Below are 16540 nucleotides of genomic sequence, written 5' to 3'. Positions count from 1 at the left end.
TGTTAGAAGACGCCTTTGTTTTGGTACGCGGGGCGTGGGACCCACGTGACGGATCGGCTCCGTTCCAAAAATACGAAAACCATCAGCCATGAACCGGAGGGCACCCGAGCATAGAAATAGCAAGAAAGAAAGGAAAAAAAAGCACGTAAAACCTAGAAACAAACGCAAACGGACAACGAAAAAGGGGGGTGCAACACGAGGACTTCCCAGGGGGTCACCCATCCTAGTACTACTCTCGCCCAAGCACGCTTAACTGCGGAGTTCTGATGGGATCCGGTGCATTAGTGCTGGTATGATCGCACCCGAAATACTATCCATGTTTATTGTTTTTATGTGTTAGAAGACGCCTTTGTTTTGGTACGCGGGGCGTGGGACCCACGTGACGGATCGGCTCCGTTCCAAAAATACGAAAACCATCAGCCATGAACCGGAGGGCACCCGAGCATAGAAATAGCAAGAAAGAAAGGAAAAAAAAGCACGTAAAACCTAGAAACAAACGCAAACGGACAACGAAAAAGGGGGGGGCAACACGAGGACTTCCCAGGGGGTCACCCATCCTAGTACTACTCTCGCCCAAGCATGCTTAACTGCGGAGTTCTGATGGGATCCGGTGCATTAGTGCTGGTATGATCGCACCCGAAATACTATCCATGTTTATTGTTTTTATGTGTTAGAAGACGCCTTTGTTTTGGTACGCGGGGCGTGGGACCCACGTGACGGATCGGCTCCGTTCCAAAAATACGAAAACCATCAGCCATGAACCGGAGGGCACCCGAGCATAGAAATAGCAAGAAAGAAAGGAAAAAAAAGCACGTAAAACCTAGAAACAAACGCAAACGGACAACGAAAAAGGGGGGTGCAACACGAGGACTTCCCAGGGGGTCACCCATCCTAGTACTACTCTCGCCCAAGCACGCTTAACTGCGGAGTTCTGATGGGATCCGGTGCATTAGTGCTGGTATGATCGCACCCGAAATACTATCCATGTTTATTGTTTTTATGTGTTAGAAGACGCCTTTGTTTTGGTACGCGGGGCGTGGGACCCACGTGACGGATCGGCTCCGTTCCAAAAATACGAAAACCATCAGCCATGAACCGGAGGGCACCCGAGCATAGAAATAGCAAGAAAGAAAGGAAAAAAAAGCACGTAAAACCTAGAAACAAACGCAAACGGACAACGAAAAAGGGGGGTGCAACACGAGGACTTCCCAGGGGGTCACCCATCCTAGTACTACTCTCGCCCAAGCACGCTTAACTGCGGAGTTCTGATGGGATCCGGTGCATTAGTGCTGGTATGATCGCGCCCGAAATACTATCCATGTTTATTGTTTTTATGTGTTAGAAGACGCCTTTGTTTTGGTACGCGGGGCGTGGGACCCACGTGACGGATCGGCTCCGTTCCAAAAATACGAAAACCATCAGCCATGAACCGGAGGGCACCCGAGCATAGAAATAGCAAGAAAGAAAGGAAAAAAAAGCACGTAAAACCTAGAAACAAACGCAAACGGACAACGAAAAAGGGGGGTGCAACACGAGGACTTCCCAGGGGGTCACCCATCCTAGTACTACTCTCGCCCAAGCACGCTTAACTGCGGAGTTCTGATGGGATCCGGTGCATTAGTGCTGGTATGATCGCGCCCGAAATACTATCCATGTTTATTGTTTTTATGTGTTAGAAGACGCCTTTGTTTTGGTACGCGGGGCGTGGGACCCACGTGACGGATCGGCTCCGTTCCAAAAATACGAAAACCATCAGCCATGAACCGGAGGGCACCCGAGCATAGAAATAGCAAGAAAGAAAGGAAAAAAAAGCACGTAAAACCTAGAAACAAACGCAAACGGACAACGAAAAAGGGGGGTGCAACACGAGGACTTCCCAGGGGGTCACCCATCCTAGTACTACTCTCGCCCAAGCACGCTTAACTGCGGAGTTCTGATGGGATCCGGTGCATTAGTGCTGGTATGATCGCGCCCGAAATACTATCCATGTTTATTGTTTTTATGTGTTAGAAGACGCCTTTGTTTTGGTACGCGGGGCGTGGGACCCACGTGACGGATCGGCTCCGTTCCAAAAATACGAAAACCATCAGCCATGAACCGGAGGGCACCCGAGCATAGAAATAGCAAGAAAGAAAGGAAAAAAAAGCACGTAAAACCTAGAAACAAACGCAAACGGACAACGAAAAAGGGGGGTGCAACACGAGGACTTCCCAGGGGGTCACCCATCCTAGTACTACTCTCGCCCAAGCACGCTTAACTGCGGAGTTCTGATGGGATCCGGTGCATTAGTGCTGGTATGATCGCGCCCGAAATACTATCCATGTTTATTGTTTTTATGTGTTAGAAGACGCCTTTGTTTTGGTACGCGGGGCGTGGGACCCACGTGACGGATCGGCTCCGTTCCAAAAATACGAAAACCATCAGCCATGAACCGGAGGGCACCCGAGCATAGAAATAGCAAGAAAGAAAGGAAAAAAAAAGCACGTAAAACCTAGAAACAAACGCAAACGGACAACGAAAAAGGGGGGTGCAACACGAGGACTTCCCAGGGGGTCACCCATCCTAGTACTACTCTCGCCCAAGCACGCTTAACTGCGGAGTTCTGATGGGATCCGGTGCATTAGTGCTGGTATGATCGCATCCGAAATACTATCCATGTTTATTGTTTTTATGTGTTAGAAGACGCCTTTGTTTTGGTACGCGGGGCGTGGGACCCACGTGACGGATCGGCTCCGTTCCAAAAATACGAAAACCATCAGCCATGAACCGGAGGGCACCCGAGCATAGAAATAGCAAGAAAGAAAGGAAAAAAAAGCACGTAAAACCTAGAAACAAACGCAAACGGACAACGAAAAAGGGGGGTGCAACACGAGGACTTCCCAGGGGGTCACCCATCCTAGTACTACTCTCGCCCAAGCACGCTTAACTGCGGAGTTCTGATGCGATCCGGTGCATTAGTGCTGGTATGATCGCACCCGAAATACTATCCATGTTTATTGTTTTTATGTGTTAGAAGACGCCTTTGTTTTGGTACGCGGGGCGTGGGACCCACGTGACGGATCGGCTCCGTTCCAAAAATACGAAAACCATCAGCCATGAACCGGAGGGCACCCGAGCATAGAAATAGCAAGAAAGAAAGGAAAAAAAAGCACGTAAAACCTAGAAACAAACGCAAACGGACAACGAAAAAGGGGGGTGCAACACGAGGACTTCCCAGGGGGTCACCCATCCTAGTACTACTCTCGCCCAAGCACGCTTAACTGCGGAGTTCTGATGGGATCCGGTGCATTAGTGCTGGTATGATCGCACCCGAAATACTATCCATGTTTATTGTTTTTATGTGTTAGAAGACGCCTTTGTTTTGGTACGCGGGGCGTGGGACCCACGTGACGGATCGGCTCCGTTCCAAAAATACGAAAACCATCAGCCATGAACCGGAGGGCACCCGAGCATAGAAATAGCAAGAAAGAAAGGAAAAAAAAGCACGTAAAACCTAGAAACAAACGCAAACGGACAACGAAAAAGGGGGGTGCAACACGAGGACTTCCCAGGGGGTCACCCATCCTAGTACTACTCTCGCCCAAGCACGCTTAACTGCGGAGTTCTGATGGGATCCGGTGCATTAGTGCTGGTATGATCGCACCCGAAATACTATCCATGTTTATTGTTTTTATGTGTTAGAAGACGCCTTTGTTTTGGTACGCGGGGCGTGGGACCCACGTGACGGATCGGCTCCGTTCCAAAAATACGAAAACCATCAGCCATGAACCGGAGGGCACCCGAGCATAGAAATAGCAAGAAAGAAAGGAAAAAAAAGCACGTAAAACCTAGAAACAAACGCAAACGGACAACGAAAAAGGGGGGTGCAACACGAGGACTTCCCAGGGGGTCACCCATCCTAGTACTACTCTCGCCCAAGCACGCTTAACTGCGGAGTTCTGATGGGATCCGGTGCATTAGTGCTGGTATGATCGCACCCGAAATACTATCCATGTTTATTGTTTTTATGTGTTAGAAGACGCCTTTGTTTTGGTACGCGGGGCGTGGGACCCACGTGACGGATCGGCTCCGTTCCAAAAATACGAAAACCATCAGCTATGAACCGGAGGGCACCCGAGCATAGAAATAGCAAGAAAGAAAGGAAAAAAAAGCACGTAAAACCTAGAAACAAACGCAAACGGACAACGAAAAAGGGGGGTGCAACACGAGGACTTCCCAGGGGGTCACCCATCCTAGTACTACTCTCGCCCAAGCACGCTTAACTGCGGAGTTCTGATGGGATCCGGTGCATTAGTGCTGGTATGATCGCACCCGAAATACTATCCATGTTTATTGTTTTTATGTGTTAGAAGACGCCTTTGTTTTGGTACGCGGGGCGTGGGACCCACGTGACGGATCGGCTCCGTTCCAAAAATACGAAAACCATCAGCCATGAACCGGAGGGCACCCGAGCATAGAAATAGCAAGAAAGAAAGGAAAAAAAAGCACGTAAAAACTAGAAACAAACGCAAACGGACAACGAAAAAGGGGGGTGCAACACGAGGACTTCCCAGGGGGTCACCCATCCTAGTACTACTCTCGCCCAAGCACGCTTAACTGCGGAGTTCTGATGGGATCCGGTGCATTAGTGCTGGTATGATCGCACCCGAAATACTATCCATGTTTATTGTTTTTATGTGTTAGAAGACGCCTTTGTTTTGGTACGCGGGGCGTGGGACCCACGTGACGGATCGGCTCCGTTCCAAAAATACGAAAACCATCAGCCATGAACCGGAGGGCACCCGAGCATAGAAATAGCAAGAAAGAAAGGAAAAAAAAGCACGTAAAACCTAGAAACAAACGCAAACGGACAACGAAAAAGGGGGGGGCAACACGAGGACTTCCCAGGGGGTCACCCATCCTAGTACTACTCTCGCCCAAGCACGCTTAACTGCGGAGTTCTGATGGGATCCGGTGCATTAGTGCTGGTATGATCGCACCCGAAATACTATCCATGTTTATTGTTTTTATGTGTTAGAAGACGCCTTTGTTTTGGTACGCGGGGCGTGGGACCCACGTGACGGATCGGCTCCGTTCCAAAAATACGAAAACCATCAGCCATGAACCGGAGGGCACCCGAGCATAGAAATAGCAAGAAAGAAAGGAAAAAAAAAAGCACGTAAAACCTAGAAACAAACGCAAACGGACAACGAAAAAGGGGGGTGCAAAACGAGGACTTCCCAGGGGGTCACCCATCCTAGTACTACTCTCGCCCAAGCACGCTTAACTGCGGAGTTCTGATGGGATCCGGTGCATTAGTGCTGGTATGATCGCACCCGAAATACTATCCATGTTTATTGTTTTTATGTGTTAGAAGACGACTTTGTTTTGGTACGCGGGGCGTGGGACCCACGTGACGGATCGGCTCCGTTCCAAAAATACGAAAACCATCAGCCATGAACCGGAGGGCACCCGAGCATAGAAATAGCAAGAAAGAAAGGAAAAAAAAGCACGTAAAACCTAGAAACAAACGCAAACGGACAACGAAAAAGAGGGGTGCAACACGAGGACTTCCCAGGGGGTCACCCATCCTAGTACTACTCTCGCCCAAGCACGCTTAACTGCGGAGTTCTGATGGGATCCGGTGCATTAGTGCTGGTATGATCGCGCCCGAAATACTATCCATGTTTATTGTTTTTATGTGTTAGAAGACGCCTTTGTTTTGGTACGCGGGGCGTGGGACCCACGTGACGGATCGGCTCCGTTCCAAAAATACGAAAACCATCAGCCATGAACCGGAGGGCACCCGAGCATAGAAATAGCAAGAAAGAAAGGAAAAAAAAGCACGTAAAACCTAGAAACAAACGCAAACGGACAACGAAAAAGGGGGGTGCAACACGAGGACTTCCCAGGGGGTCACCCATCCTAGTACTACTCTCGCCCAAGCACGCTTAACTGCGGAGTTCTGATGGGATCCGGTGCATTAGTGCTGGTATGATCGCGCCCGAAATACTATCCATGTTTATTGTTTTTATGTGTTAGAAGACGCCTTTGTTTTGGTACGAGGGGCGTGGGACCCACGTGACGGATCGGCTCCGTTCCAAAAATACGAAAACCATCAGCCATGAACCGGAGGGCACCCGAGCATAGAAATAGCAAGAAAGAAAGGAAAAAAAAGCACGTAAAACCTAGAAACAAACGCAAACGGACAACGAAAAAGGGGGGGTGCAACACGAGGACTTCCCAGGGGGTCACCCATCCTAGTACTACTCTCGCCCAAGCACGCTTAATTGCGGAGTTCTGATGCGATCCGGTGCATTAGTGCTGGTATGATCGCACCCAAAATACTATCCATGTTTATTGTTTTTATGTGTTAGAAGACGCCTTTGTTTTGGTACGCGGGGCGTGGGACCCACGTGACGGATCGGCTCCGTTCCAAAAATACGAAAACCATCAGCCATGAACCGGAGGGCACCCGAGCATAGAAATAGCAAGAAAGAAAGGAAAAAAAAGCACGTAAAACCTAGAAACAAACGCAAACGGACAACGAAAAAGGGGGGTGCAACACGAGGACTTCCCAGGGGGTCACCCATCCTAGTACTACTCTCGCCCAAGCACGCTTAACTGCGGAGTTCTGATGGGATCCGGTGCATTAGTGCTGGTATGATCGCACCCGAAATACTATCCATGTTTATTGTTTTTATGTGTTAGAAGACGCCTTTGTTTTGGTACGCGGGGCGTGGGACCCACGTGACGGATCGGCTCCGTTCCAAAAATACGAAAACCATCAGCCATGAACCGGAGGGCACCCGAGCATAGAAATAGCAAGAAAGAAAGGAAAAAAAAGCACGTAAAACCTAGAAACAAACGCAAACGGACAACGAAAAAGGGGGGTGCAACACGAGGACTTCCCAGGGGGTCACCCATCATAGTACTACTCTCGCCCAAGCACGCTTAACTGCGGAGTTCTGATGGGATCCGGTGCATTAGTGCTGGTATGATCGCACCCGAAATACTATCCATGTTTATTGTTTTTATGTGTTAGAAGACGCCTTTGTTTTGGTACGCGGGGCGTGGGACCCACGTGACGGATCGGCTCCGTTCCAAAAATACGAAAACCATCAGCCATGAACCGGAGGGCACCCGAGCATAGAAATAGCAAGAAAGAAAGGAAAAAAAAGCACGTAAAACCTAGAAACAAACGCAAACGGACAACGAAAAAGGGGGTGCAACACGAGGACTTCCCAGGGGGTCACCCATCCTAGTACTACTCTCGCCCAAGCACGCTTAACTGCGGAGTTCTGATGGGATCCGGTGCATTAGTGCTGGTATGATCGCACCCGAAATACTATCCATGTTTATTGTTTTTATGTGTTAGAAGACGCCTTTGTTTTGGTACGCGGGGCGTGGGACCCACGTGACGGATCGGCTCCGTTCCAAAAATACGAAAACCATCAGCCATGAACCGGAGGGCACCCGAGCATAGAAATAGCAAGAAAGAAAGGAAAAAAAAGCACGTAAAACCTAGAAACAAACGCAAACGGACAACGAAAAAGGGGGGTGCAACACGAGGACTTCCCAGGGGGTCACCCATCCTAGTACTACTCTCGCCCAAGCACGCTTAACTGCGGAGTTCTGATGGGATCCGGTGCATTAGTGCTGGTATGATCGCACCCAAAATACTATCCATGTTTATTGTTTTTATGTGTTAGAAGACGCCTTTGTTTTGGTACGCGGGGCGTGGGACCCAAGTGACGGATCGGCTCCGTTCCAAAAATACGAAAACCATCAGCCATGAACCGGAGGGCACCCGAGCATAGAAATAGCAAGAAAGAAAGGAAAAAAAAGCACGTAAAACCTAGAAACAAACGCAAACGGACAACGAAAAAGGGGGGTGCAACACGAGGACTTCCCAGGGGGTCACCCATCCTAGTACTACTCTCGCCCAAGCACGCTTAACTGCGGAGTTCTGATGGGATCCGGTGCATTAGTGCTGGTATGATCGCACCCGAAATACTATCCATGTTTATTGTTTTTATGTGTTAGAAGACGCCTTTGTTTTGGTACGCGGGGCGTGGGACCCACGTGACGGATCGGCTCCGTTCCAAAAATACGAAAACCATCAGCCATGAACCGGAGGGCACCCGAGCATAGAAATAGCAAGAAAGAAAGGAAAAAAAAGCACGTAAAACCTAGAAACAAACGCAAACGGACAACGAAAAAGGGGGGTGCAACACGAGGACTTCCCAGGGGGTCACCCATCCTAGTACTACTCTCGCCCAAGCACGCTTAACTGCGGAGTTCTGATGGGATCCGGTGCATTAGTGCTGGTATGATCGCACCCGAAATACTATCCATGTTTATTGTTTTTATGTGTTAGAAGACGCCTTTGTTTTGGTACGCGGGGCGTGGGACCCACGTGACGGATCGGCTCCGTTCCAAAAATACGAAAACCATCAGCCATGAACCGGAGGGCACCCGAGCATAGAAATAGCAAGAAAGAAAGGAAAAAAAAGCACGTAAAACCTAGAAACAAACGCAAACGGACAACGAAAAAGGGGGGTGCAACACGAGGACTTCCCAGGGGGTCACCCATCCTAGTACTACTCTCGCCCAAGCACGCTTAGCTGCGGAGTTCTGATGGGATCCGGTGCATTAGTGCTGGTATGATCGCACCCGAAATACTATCCATGTTTATTGTTTTTATGTGTTAGAAGACGCCTTTGTTTTGGTACGCGGGGCGTGGGACCCACGTGACGGATCGGCTCCGTTCCAAAAATACGAAAACCATCAGCCATGAACCGGAGGGCACCCGAGCATAGAAATAGCAAGAAAGAAAGGAAAAAAAAGCACGTAAAACCTAGAAACAAACGCAAACGGACAACGAAAAAGGGGGGTGCAACACGAGGACTTCCCAGGGGGTCACCCATCCTAGTACTACTCTCGCCCAAGCACGCTTAACTGCGGAGTTCTGATGGGATCCGGTGCATTAGTGCTGGTATGATCGCACCCGAAATACTATCCATGTTTATTGTTTTTATGTGTTAGAAGACGCCTTTGTTTTGGTACGCGGGGCGTGGGACCCACGTGACGGATCGGCTCCGTTCCAAAAATACGAAAACCATCAGCCATGAACCGGAGGGCACCCGAGCATAGAAATAGCAAGAAAGAAAGGAAAAAAAAGCACGTAAATCCTAGAAACAAACGCAAACGGACAACGAAAAAGGGGGGTGCAACACGAGGACTTCCCAGGGGGTCACCCATCCTAGTACTACTCTCGCCCAAGCACGCTTAACTGCGGAGTTCTGATGGGATCCGATGCATTAGTGCTGGTATGATCGCGCCCGAAATACTATCCATGTTTATTGTTTTTATGTGTTAGAAGACGCCTTTGTTTTGGTACGCGGGGCGTGGGACCCAAGTGACGGATCGGCTCCGTTCCAAAAATACGAAAACCATCAGCCATGAACCGGAGGGCACCCGAGCATAGAAATAGCAAGAAAGAAAGGAAAAAAAAGCACGTAAAACCTAGAAACAAACGCAAACGGACAACGAAAAAGGGGGGTGCAACACGAGGACTTCCCAGGGGGTCACCCATCCTAGTACTACTCTCGCCCAAGCACGCTTAACTGCGGAGTTCTGATGGGATCCGGTGCATTAGTGCTGGTATGATCGCGCCCGAAATACTATCCATGTTTATTGTTTTTATGTGTTAGAAGACGCCTTTGTTTTGGTACGCGGGGCGTGGGACCCACGTGACGGATCGGCTCCGTTCCAAAAATACGAAAACCATCAGCCATGAACCGGAGGGCACCCGAGCATAGAAATAGCAAGAAAGAAAGGAAAAAAAAGCACGTAAAACCTAGAAACAAACGCAAACGGACAACGAAAAAGGGGGGTGCAACACGAGGACTTCCCAGGGGGTCACCCATCCTAGTACTACTCTCGCCCAAGCACGCTTAACTGCGGAGTTCTGATGGGATCCGGTGCATTAGTGCTGGTATGATCGCACCCGAAATACTATCCATGTTTATTGTTTTTATGTGTTAGAAGACGCCTTTGTTTTGGTACGCGGGGCGTGGGACCCACGTGACGGATCGGCTCCGTTCCAAAAATACGAAAACCATCAGCCATGAACCGGAGGGCACCCGAGCATAGAAATAGCAAGAAAGAAAGGAAAAAAAAGCACGTAAAACCTAGAAACAAACGCAAACGGACAACGAAAAAGGGGGGTGCAACACGAGGACTTCCCAGGGGGTCACCCATCCTAGTACTACTCTCGCCCAAGCACGCTTAACTGCGGAGTTCTGATGGGATCCGGTGCATTAGTGCTGGTATGATCGCGCCCGAAATACTATCCATGTTTATTGTTTTTATGTGTTAGAAGACGCCTTTGTTTTGGTACGCGGGGCGTGGGACCCACGTGACGGATAGGCTCCGTTCCAAAAATACGAAAACCATCAGCCATGAACCGGAGGGCACCCGAGCATAGAAATAGCAAGAAAGAAAGGAAAAAAAAGCACGTAAAACCTAGAAACAAACGCAAACGGACAACGAAAAAGGGGGGTGCAACACGAGGACTTCCCAGGGGGTCACCCATCCTAGTACTACTCTCGCCCAAGCACGCTTAACTGCGGAGTTCTGATGGGATCCGGTGCATTAGTGCTGGTATGATCGCGCCCGAAATACTATCCATGTTTATTGTTTTTATGTGTTAGAAGACGCCTTTGTTTTGGTACGCGGGGCGTGGGACCCACGTGACGGATCGGCTCCGTTCCAAAAATACGAAAACCATCAGCCATGAACCGGAGGGCACCCGAGCATAGAAATAGCAAGAAAGAAAGGAAAAAAAAGCACGTAAAACCTAGAAACAAACGCAAACGGACAACGAAAAAGGGGGGTGCAACACGAGGACTTCCCAGGGGGTCACCCATCCTAGTACTACTCTCGCCCAAGCACGCTTAACTGCGGAGTTCTGATGCGATCCGGTGCATTAGTGCTGGTATGATCGCACCCGAAATACTATCCATGTTTATTGTTTTTATGTGTTAGAAGACGCCTTTGTTTTGGTACGCGGGGCGTGGGACCCACGTGATGGATCGGCTCCGTTCCAAAAATACGAAAACCATCAGCCATGAACCGGAGGGCACCCGAGCATAGAAATAGCAAGAAAGAAAGGAAAAAAAAGCACGTAAAACCTAGAAACAAACGCAAACGGACAACGAAAAAGGGGGGTGCAACACGAGGACTTCCCAGGGGGTCACCCATCCTAGTACTACTCTCGCCCAAGCACGCTTAACTGCGGAGTTCTGATGGGATCCGGTGCATTAGTGCTGGTATGATCGCGCCCGAAATACTATCCATGTTTATTGTTTTTATGTGTTAGAAGACGCCTTTGTTTTGGTACGCGGGGCGTGGGACCAAGTGACGGATCGGCTCCGTTCCAAAAATACGAAAACCATCAGCCATGAACCGGAGGGCACCCGAGCATAGAAATAGCAAGAAAGAAAGGAAAAAAAAGCACGTAAAACCTAGAAACAAACGCAAACGGACAACGAAAAAGGGGGGTGCAACACGAGGACTTCCCAGGGGGTCACCCATCCTAGTACTACTCTCGCCCAAGCACGCTTAACTGCGGAGTTCTGATGGGATCCGGTGCATTAGTGCTGGTATGATCGCGCCCGAAATACTATCCATGTTTATTGTTTTTATGTGTTAGAAGACGCCTTTGTTTTGGTACGCGGGGCGTGGGACCCACGTGACGGATCGGCTCCGTTCCAAAAATACGAAAACCATCAGCCATGAACCGGAGGGCACCCGAGCATAGAAATAGCAAGAAAGAAAGGAAAAAAAAGCACGTAAAACCTAGAAACAAACGCAAACGGACAACGAAAAAGGGGGGTGCAACACGAGGACTTCCCAGGGGGTCACCCATCCTAGTACTACTCTCGCCCAAGCACACTTAACTGCGGAGTTCTGATGGGATCCGGTGCATTAGTGCTGGTATGATCGCGCCCGAAATACTATCCATGTTTATTGTTTTTATGTGTTAGAAGACGCCTTTGTTTTGGTACGCGGGGCGTGGGACCCACGTGACGGATCGGCTCCGTTCCAAAAATACGAAAACCATCAGCCATGAACCGGAGGGCACCCGAGCATAGAAATAGCAAGAAAGAAAGGAAAAAAAAAGCACGTAAAACCTAGAAACAAACGCAAACGGACAACGAAAAAGGGGGGTGCAACACGAGGACTTCCCAGGGGGTCACCCATCCTAGTACTACTCTCGCCCAAGCACGCTTAACTGCGGAGTTCTGATGGGATCCGGTGCATTAGTGCTGGTATGATCGCACCCGAAATACTATCCATGTTTATTGTTTTTATGTGTTAGAAGACGCCTTTGTTTTGGTACGCGGGGCGTGGGACCCACGTGACGGATCGGCTCCGTTCCAAAAATACGAAAACCATCAGCCATGAACCGGAGGGCACCCGAGCATAGAAATAGCAAGAAAGAAAGGAAAAAAAAGCACGTAAAACCTAGAAACAAACGCAAACGGACAACGAAAAAGGGGGGTGCAACACGAGGACTTCCCAGGGGGTCACCCATCCTAGTACTACTCTCGCCCAAGCACGCTTAACTGCGGAGTTCTGATGGGATCCGGTGCATTAGTGCTGGTATGATCGCACCCGAAATACTATCCATGTTTATTGTTTTTATGTGTTAGAAGACGCCTTTGTTTTGGTACGCGGGGCGTGGGACCCACGTGACGGATCGGCTCCGTTCCAAAAATACGAAAACCATCAGCCATGAACCGGAGGGCACCCGAGCATAGAAATAGCAAGAAAGAAAGGAAAAAAAAGCACGTAAAACCTAGAAACAAACGCAAACGGACAACGAAAAAGGGGGGTGCAACACGAGGACTTCCCAGGGGGTCACCCATCCTAGTACTACTCTCGCCCAAGCACGCTTAGCTGCGGAGTTCTGATGGGATCCGGTGCATTAGTGCTGGTATGATCGCACCCGAAATACTATCCATGTTTATTGTTTTTATGTGTTAGAAGACGCCTTTGTTTTGGTACGCGGGGCGTGGGACCCACGTGACGGATCGGCTCCGTTCCAAAAATACGAAAACCATCAGCCATGAACCGGAGGGCACCCGAGCATAGAAATAGCAAGAAAGAAAGGAAAAAAAAGCACGTAAAACCTAGAAACAAACGCAAACGGACAACGAAAAAGGGGGGTGCAACACGAGGACTTCCCAGGGGGTCACCCATCCTAGTACTACTCTCGCCCAAGCACGCTTAACTGCGGAGTTCTGATGGGATCCGGTGCATTAGTGCTGGTATGATCGCACCCGAAATACTATCCATGTTTATTGTTTTTATGTGTTAGAAGACGCCTTTGTTTTGGTACGCGGGGCGTGGGACCCACGTGACGGATCGGCTCCGTTCCAAAAATACGAAAACCATCAGCCATGAACCGGAGGGCACCCGAGCATAGAAATAGCAAGAAAGAAAGGAAAAAAAAGCACGTAAATCCTAGAAACAAACGCAAACGGACAACGAAAAAGGGGGGTGCAACACGAGGACTTCCCAGGGGGTCACCCATCCTAGTACTACTCTCGCCCAAGCACGCTTAACTGCGGAGTTCTGATGGGATCCGATGCATTAGTGCTGGTATGATCGCGCCCGAAATACTATCCATGTTTATTGTTTTTATGTGTTAGAAGACGCCTTTGTTTTGGTACGCGGGGCGTGGGACCCAAGTGACGGATCGGCTCCGTTCCAAAAATACGAAAACCATCAGCCATGAACCGGAGGGCACCCGAGCATAGAAATAGCAAGAAAGAAAGGAAAAAAAAGCACGTAAAACCTAGAAACAAACGCAAACGGACAACGAAAAAGGGGGGTGCAACACGAGGACTTCCCAGGGGGTCACCCATCCTAGTACTACTCTCGCCCAAGCACGCTTAACTGCGGAGTTCTGATGGGATCCGGTGCATTAGTGCTGGTATGATCGCGCCCGAAATACTATCCATGTTTATTGTTTTTATGTGTTAGAAGACGCCTTTGTTTTGGTACGCGGGGCGTGGGACCCACGTGACGGATCGGCTCCGTTCCAAAAATACGAAAACCATCAGCCATGAACCGGAGGGCACCCGAGCATAGAAATAGCAAGAAAGAAAGGAAAAAAAAGCACGTAAAACCTAGAAACAAACGCAAACGGACAACGAAAAAGGGGGGTGCAACACGAGGACTTCCCAGGGGGTCACCCATCCTAGTACTACTCTCGCCCAAGCACGCTTAACTGCGGAGTTCTGATGGGATCCGGTGCATTAGTGCTGGTATGATCGCACCCGAAATACTATCCATGTTTATTGTTTTTATGTGTTAGAAGACGCCTTTGTTTTGGTACGCGGGGCGTGGGACCCACGTGACGGATCGGCTCCGTTCCAAAAATACGAAAACCATCAGCCATGAACCGGAGGGCACCCGAGCATAGAAATAGCAAGAAAGAAAGGAAAAAAAAGCACGTAAAACCTAGAAACAAACGCAAACGGACAACGAAAAAGGGGGGTGCAACACGAGGACTTCCCAGGGGGTCACCCATCCTAGTACTACTCTCGCCCAAGCACGCTTAACTGCGGAGTTCTGATGGGATCCGGTGCATTAGTGCTGGTATGATCGCGCCCGAAATACTATCCATGTTTATTGTTTTTATGTGTTAGAAGACGCCTTTGTTTTGGTACGCGGGGCGTGGGACCCACGTGACGGATAGGCTCCGTTCCAAAAATACGAAAACCATCAGCCATGAACCGGAGGGCACCCGAGCATAGAAATAGCAAGAAAGAAAGGAAAAAAAAGCACGTAAAACCTAGAAACAAACGCAAACGGACAACGAAAAAGGGGGGTGCAACACGAGGACTTCCCAGGGGGTCACCCATCCTAGTACTACTCTCGCCCAAGCACGCTTAACTGCGGAGTTCTGATGGGATCCGGTGCATTAGTGCTGGTATGATCGCGCCCGAAATACTATCCATGTTTATTGTTTTTATGTGTTAGAAGACGCCTTTGTTTTGGTACGCGGGGCGTGGGACCCACGTGACGGATCGGCTCCGTTCCAAAAATACGAAAACCATCAGCCATGAACCGGAGGGCACCCGAGCATAGAAATAGCAAGAAAGAAAGGAAAAAAAAGCACGTAAAACCTAGAAACAAACGCAAACGGACAACGAAAAAGGGGGGTGCAACACGAGGACTTCCCAGGGGGTCACCCATCCTAGTACTACTCTCGCCCAAGCACGCTTAACTGCGGAGTTCTGATGCGATCCGGTGCATTAGTGCTGGTATGATCGCACCCGAAATACTATCCATGTTTATTGTTTTTATGTGTTAGAAGACGCCTTTGTTTTGGTACGCGGGGCGTGGGACCCACGTGATGGATCGGCTCCGTTCCAAAAATACGAAAACCATCAGCCATGAACCGGAGGGCACCCGAGCATAGAAATAGCAAGAAAGAAAGGAAAAAAAAGCACGTAAAACCTAGAAACAAACGCAAACGGACAACGAAAAAGGGGGGTGCAACACGAGGACTTCCCAGGGGGTCACCCATCCTAGTACTACTCTCGCCCAAGCACGCTTAACTGCGGAGTTCTGATGGGATCCGGTGCATTAGTGCTGGTATGATCGCGCCCGAAATACTATCCATGTTTATTGTTTTTATGTGTTAGAAGACGCCTTTGTTTTGGTACGCGGGGCGTGGGACCAAGTGACGGATCGGCTCCGTTCCAAAAATACGAAAACCATCAGCCATGAACCGGAGGGCACCCGAGCATAGAAATAGCAAGAAAGAAAGGAAAAAAAAGCACGTAAAACCTAGAAACAAACGCAAACGGACAACGAAAAAGGGGGGTGCAACACGAGGACTTCCCAGGGGGTCACCCATCCTAGTACTACTCTCGCCCAAGCACGCTTAACTGCGGAGTTCTGATGGGATCCGGTGCATTAGTGCTGGTATGATCGCGCCCGAAATACTATCCATGTTTATTGTTTTTATGTGTTAGAAGACGCCTTTGTTTTGGTACGCGGGGCGTGGGACCCACGTGACGGATCGGCTCCGTTCCAAAAATACGAAAACCATCAGCCATGAACCGGAGGGCACCCGAGCATAGAAATAGCAAGAAAGAAAGGAAAAAAAAGCACGTAAAACCTAGAAACAAACGCAAACGGACAACGAAAAAGGGGGGTGCAACACGAGGACTTCCCAGGGGGTCACCCATCCTAGTACTACTCTCGCCCAAGCACGCTTAACTGCGGAGTTCTGATGGGATCCGGTGCATTAGTGCTGGTATGATCGCACCCGAAATACTATCCATGTTTATTGTTTTTATGTGTTAGAAGACGCCTTTGTTTTGGTACGCGGGGCGTGGGACCCACGTGATGGATCGGCTCCGTTCCAAAAATACGAAAACCATCAGCCATGAACCGGAGGGCACCCGAGCATAGAAATAGCAAGAAAGAAAGGAAAAAAAGCACGTAAAACCTAGAAACAAACGCAAACGGA

At 49.4% G+C, this 16540-nt stretch overlaps 49 non-coding genes across 49 annotated transcripts; all 49 read right to left on the bottom strand.

Annotated features, from left to right (window-relative positions):
- Positions 1-185: 185 nt before the first annotated feature.
- Positions 186-304, bottom strand: LOC145081297 (5S ribosomal RNA). The gene has a single exon (XR_013695860.1). It is a non-coding gene; the product is annotated as a 5S ribosomal RNA (ribosomal RNA).
- Positions 305-519: 215 nt separating this feature from the next.
- LOC145085044 (5S ribosomal RNA) lies at positions 520-638 on the bottom strand. Its single transcript, XR_013699460.1, has one exon. It is a non-coding gene; the product is annotated as a 5S ribosomal RNA (ribosomal RNA).
- Positions 639-853: 215 nt separating this feature from the next.
- LOC145081295 (5S ribosomal RNA) lies at positions 854-972 on the bottom strand. The gene has a single exon (XR_013695859.1). It is a non-coding gene; the product is annotated as a 5S ribosomal RNA (ribosomal RNA).
- Positions 973-1187: 215 nt separating this feature from the next.
- Positions 1188-1306, bottom strand: LOC145084339 (5S ribosomal RNA). Its single transcript, XR_013698786.1, has one exon. It is a non-coding gene; the product is annotated as a 5S ribosomal RNA (ribosomal RNA).
- A 215-nt stretch (positions 1307-1521) lies between these two features.
- On the bottom strand, positions 1522-1640 carry LOC145084338 (5S ribosomal RNA). The gene has a single exon (XR_013698785.1). It is a non-coding gene; the product is annotated as a 5S ribosomal RNA (ribosomal RNA).
- Positions 1641-1855: 215 nt separating this feature from the next.
- On the bottom strand, positions 1856-1974 carry LOC145084336 (5S ribosomal RNA). The gene has a single exon (XR_013698783.1). It is a non-coding gene; the product is annotated as a 5S ribosomal RNA (ribosomal RNA).
- A 215-nt stretch (positions 1975-2189) lies between these two features.
- LOC145084335 (5S ribosomal RNA) lies at positions 2190-2308 on the bottom strand. The gene has a single exon (XR_013698782.1). It is a non-coding gene; the product is annotated as a 5S ribosomal RNA (ribosomal RNA).
- Positions 2309-2524: 216 nt separating this feature from the next.
- On the bottom strand, positions 2525-2643 carry LOC145083675 (5S ribosomal RNA). The gene has a single exon (XR_013698141.1). It is a non-coding gene; the product is annotated as a 5S ribosomal RNA (ribosomal RNA).
- Positions 2644-2858: 215 nt separating this feature from the next.
- LOC145084402 (5S ribosomal RNA) lies at positions 2859-2977 on the bottom strand. The gene has a single exon (XR_013698847.1). It is a non-coding gene; the product is annotated as a 5S ribosomal RNA (ribosomal RNA).
- A 215-nt stretch (positions 2978-3192) lies between these two features.
- Positions 3193-3311, bottom strand: LOC145081294 (5S ribosomal RNA). Its single transcript, XR_013695858.1, has one exon. It is a non-coding gene; the product is annotated as a 5S ribosomal RNA (ribosomal RNA).
- A 215-nt stretch (positions 3312-3526) lies between these two features.
- On the bottom strand, positions 3527-3645 carry LOC145081293 (5S ribosomal RNA). Its single transcript, XR_013695857.1, has one exon. It is a non-coding gene; the product is annotated as a 5S ribosomal RNA (ribosomal RNA).
- Positions 3646-3860: 215 nt separating this feature from the next.
- Positions 3861-3979, bottom strand: LOC145081292 (5S ribosomal RNA). The gene has a single exon (XR_013695856.1). It is a non-coding gene; the product is annotated as a 5S ribosomal RNA (ribosomal RNA).
- Positions 3980-4194: 215 nt separating this feature from the next.
- On the bottom strand, positions 4195-4313 carry LOC145081290 (5S ribosomal RNA). Its single transcript, XR_013695854.1, has one exon. It is a non-coding gene; the product is annotated as a 5S ribosomal RNA (ribosomal RNA).
- A 215-nt stretch (positions 4314-4528) lies between these two features.
- LOC145081289 (5S ribosomal RNA) lies at positions 4529-4647 on the bottom strand. Its single transcript, XR_013695853.1, has one exon. It is a non-coding gene; the product is annotated as a 5S ribosomal RNA (ribosomal RNA).
- Positions 4648-4862: 215 nt separating this feature from the next.
- LOC145083835 (5S ribosomal RNA) lies at positions 4863-4981 on the bottom strand. The gene has a single exon (XR_013698293.1). It is a non-coding gene; the product is annotated as a 5S ribosomal RNA (ribosomal RNA).
- Positions 4982-5198: 217 nt separating this feature from the next.
- On the bottom strand, positions 5199-5317 carry LOC145083457 (5S ribosomal RNA). Its single transcript, XR_013697932.1, has one exon. It is a non-coding gene; the product is annotated as a 5S ribosomal RNA (ribosomal RNA).
- Positions 5318-5532: 215 nt separating this feature from the next.
- Positions 5533-5651, bottom strand: LOC145084334 (5S ribosomal RNA). Its single transcript, XR_013698781.1, has one exon. It is a non-coding gene; the product is annotated as a 5S ribosomal RNA (ribosomal RNA).
- A 215-nt stretch (positions 5652-5866) lies between these two features.
- Positions 5867-5985, bottom strand: LOC145084333 (5S ribosomal RNA). Its single transcript, XR_013698780.1, has one exon. It is a non-coding gene; the product is annotated as a 5S ribosomal RNA (ribosomal RNA).
- Positions 5986-6201: 216 nt separating this feature from the next.
- Positions 6202-6320, bottom strand: LOC145085250 (5S ribosomal RNA). Its single transcript, XR_013699659.1, has one exon. It is a non-coding gene; the product is annotated as a 5S ribosomal RNA (ribosomal RNA).
- Positions 6321-6535: 215 nt separating this feature from the next.
- On the bottom strand, positions 6536-6654 carry LOC145081288 (5S ribosomal RNA). Its single transcript, XR_013695852.1, has one exon. It is a non-coding gene; the product is annotated as a 5S ribosomal RNA (ribosomal RNA).
- Positions 6655-6869: 215 nt separating this feature from the next.
- On the bottom strand, positions 6870-6988 carry LOC145083093 (5S ribosomal RNA). Its single transcript, XR_013697581.1, has one exon. It is a non-coding gene; the product is annotated as a 5S ribosomal RNA (ribosomal RNA).
- A 214-nt stretch (positions 6989-7202) lies between these two features.
- On the bottom strand, positions 7203-7321 carry LOC145081287 (5S ribosomal RNA). Its single transcript, XR_013695851.1, has one exon. It is a non-coding gene; the product is annotated as a 5S ribosomal RNA (ribosomal RNA).
- Positions 7322-7536: 215 nt separating this feature from the next.
- On the bottom strand, positions 7537-7655 carry LOC145081286 (5S ribosomal RNA). Its single transcript, XR_013695850.1, has one exon. It is a non-coding gene; the product is annotated as a 5S ribosomal RNA (ribosomal RNA).
- Positions 7656-7870: 215 nt separating this feature from the next.
- LOC145081284 (5S ribosomal RNA) lies at positions 7871-7989 on the bottom strand. The gene has a single exon (XR_013695848.1). It is a non-coding gene; the product is annotated as a 5S ribosomal RNA (ribosomal RNA).
- Positions 7990-8204: 215 nt separating this feature from the next.
- On the bottom strand, positions 8205-8323 carry LOC145081283 (5S ribosomal RNA). The gene has a single exon (XR_013695847.1). It is a non-coding gene; the product is annotated as a 5S ribosomal RNA (ribosomal RNA).
- A 215-nt stretch (positions 8324-8538) lies between these two features.
- Positions 8539-8657, bottom strand: LOC145083142 (5S ribosomal RNA). Its single transcript, XR_013697627.1, has one exon. It is a non-coding gene; the product is annotated as a 5S ribosomal RNA (ribosomal RNA).
- A 215-nt stretch (positions 8658-8872) lies between these two features.
- LOC145081282 (5S ribosomal RNA) lies at positions 8873-8991 on the bottom strand. Its single transcript, XR_013695846.1, has one exon. It is a non-coding gene; the product is annotated as a 5S ribosomal RNA (ribosomal RNA).
- Positions 8992-9206: 215 nt separating this feature from the next.
- Positions 9207-9325, bottom strand: LOC145085043 (5S ribosomal RNA). The gene has a single exon (XR_013699459.1). It is a non-coding gene; the product is annotated as a 5S ribosomal RNA (ribosomal RNA).
- A 215-nt stretch (positions 9326-9540) lies between these two features.
- On the bottom strand, positions 9541-9659 carry LOC145084332 (5S ribosomal RNA). The gene has a single exon (XR_013698779.1). It is a non-coding gene; the product is annotated as a 5S ribosomal RNA (ribosomal RNA).
- Positions 9660-9874: 215 nt separating this feature from the next.
- On the bottom strand, positions 9875-9993 carry LOC145081281 (5S ribosomal RNA). Its single transcript, XR_013695845.1, has one exon. It is a non-coding gene; the product is annotated as a 5S ribosomal RNA (ribosomal RNA).
- A 215-nt stretch (positions 9994-10208) lies between these two features.
- Positions 10209-10327, bottom strand: LOC145084330 (5S ribosomal RNA). Its single transcript, XR_013698777.1, has one exon. It is a non-coding gene; the product is annotated as a 5S ribosomal RNA (ribosomal RNA).
- Positions 10328-10542: 215 nt separating this feature from the next.
- Positions 10543-10661, bottom strand: LOC145084329 (5S ribosomal RNA). The gene has a single exon (XR_013698776.1). It is a non-coding gene; the product is annotated as a 5S ribosomal RNA (ribosomal RNA).
- A 215-nt stretch (positions 10662-10876) lies between these two features.
- On the bottom strand, positions 10877-10995 carry LOC145084401 (5S ribosomal RNA). The gene has a single exon (XR_013698846.1). It is a non-coding gene; the product is annotated as a 5S ribosomal RNA (ribosomal RNA).
- A 215-nt stretch (positions 10996-11210) lies between these two features.
- LOC145084328 (5S ribosomal RNA) lies at positions 11211-11329 on the bottom strand. The gene has a single exon (XR_013698774.1). It is a non-coding gene; the product is annotated as a 5S ribosomal RNA (ribosomal RNA).
- Positions 11330-11543: 214 nt separating this feature from the next.
- On the bottom strand, positions 11544-11662 carry LOC145084327 (5S ribosomal RNA). The gene has a single exon (XR_013698773.1). It is a non-coding gene; the product is annotated as a 5S ribosomal RNA (ribosomal RNA).
- Positions 11663-11877: 215 nt separating this feature from the next.
- LOC145084747 (5S ribosomal RNA) lies at positions 11878-11996 on the bottom strand. The gene has a single exon (XR_013699178.1). It is a non-coding gene; the product is annotated as a 5S ribosomal RNA (ribosomal RNA).
- A 216-nt stretch (positions 11997-12212) lies between these two features.
- LOC145081279 (5S ribosomal RNA) lies at positions 12213-12331 on the bottom strand. The gene has a single exon (XR_013695844.1). It is a non-coding gene; the product is annotated as a 5S ribosomal RNA (ribosomal RNA).
- Positions 12332-12546: 215 nt separating this feature from the next.
- Positions 12547-12665, bottom strand: LOC145081277 (5S ribosomal RNA). Its single transcript, XR_013695842.1, has one exon. It is a non-coding gene; the product is annotated as a 5S ribosomal RNA (ribosomal RNA).
- Positions 12666-12880: 215 nt separating this feature from the next.
- On the bottom strand, positions 12881-12999 carry LOC145083141 (5S ribosomal RNA). Its single transcript, XR_013697626.1, has one exon. It is a non-coding gene; the product is annotated as a 5S ribosomal RNA (ribosomal RNA).
- Positions 13000-13214: 215 nt separating this feature from the next.
- On the bottom strand, positions 13215-13333 carry LOC145081276 (5S ribosomal RNA). Its single transcript, XR_013695841.1, has one exon. It is a non-coding gene; the product is annotated as a 5S ribosomal RNA (ribosomal RNA).
- Positions 13334-13548: 215 nt separating this feature from the next.
- On the bottom strand, positions 13549-13667 carry LOC145085042 (5S ribosomal RNA). Its single transcript, XR_013699458.1, has one exon. It is a non-coding gene; the product is annotated as a 5S ribosomal RNA (ribosomal RNA).
- Positions 13668-13882: 215 nt separating this feature from the next.
- Positions 13883-14001, bottom strand: LOC145084326 (5S ribosomal RNA). Its single transcript, XR_013698772.1, has one exon. It is a non-coding gene; the product is annotated as a 5S ribosomal RNA (ribosomal RNA).
- Positions 14002-14216: 215 nt separating this feature from the next.
- Positions 14217-14335, bottom strand: LOC145081275 (5S ribosomal RNA). Its single transcript, XR_013695840.1, has one exon. It is a non-coding gene; the product is annotated as a 5S ribosomal RNA (ribosomal RNA).
- A 215-nt stretch (positions 14336-14550) lies between these two features.
- On the bottom strand, positions 14551-14669 carry LOC145084325 (5S ribosomal RNA). The gene has a single exon (XR_013698771.1). It is a non-coding gene; the product is annotated as a 5S ribosomal RNA (ribosomal RNA).
- A 215-nt stretch (positions 14670-14884) lies between these two features.
- On the bottom strand, positions 14885-15003 carry LOC145084324 (5S ribosomal RNA). Its single transcript, XR_013698770.1, has one exon. It is a non-coding gene; the product is annotated as a 5S ribosomal RNA (ribosomal RNA).
- Positions 15004-15218: 215 nt separating this feature from the next.
- LOC145084399 (5S ribosomal RNA) lies at positions 15219-15337 on the bottom strand. The gene has a single exon (XR_013698844.1). It is a non-coding gene; the product is annotated as a 5S ribosomal RNA (ribosomal RNA).
- A 215-nt stretch (positions 15338-15552) lies between these two features.
- On the bottom strand, positions 15553-15671 carry LOC145084323 (5S ribosomal RNA). The gene has a single exon (XR_013698768.1). It is a non-coding gene; the product is annotated as a 5S ribosomal RNA (ribosomal RNA).
- A 214-nt stretch (positions 15672-15885) lies between these two features.
- On the bottom strand, positions 15886-16004 carry LOC145084322 (5S ribosomal RNA). The gene has a single exon (XR_013698767.1). It is a non-coding gene; the product is annotated as a 5S ribosomal RNA (ribosomal RNA).
- A 215-nt stretch (positions 16005-16219) lies between these two features.
- On the bottom strand, positions 16220-16338 carry LOC145081274 (5S ribosomal RNA). The gene has a single exon (XR_013695838.1). It is a non-coding gene; the product is annotated as a 5S ribosomal RNA (ribosomal RNA).
- Between the last annotated feature and the right edge of the window lie 202 nt (positions 16339-16540).

This window comes from Lactuca serriola, chromosome 1, assembly GCF_051521515.1.
Source record: "Lactuca serriola cultivar US96UC23 chromosome 1, Lser_US96UC23_V15, whole genome shotgun sequence".
In the NCBI taxonomy this organism is placed as follows: Eukaryota; Viridiplantae; Streptophyta; class Magnoliopsida; order Asterales; family Asteraceae; genus Lactuca; species Lactuca serriola.
This window is presented reverse-complemented; position numbering and strand designations above follow the sequence as displayed.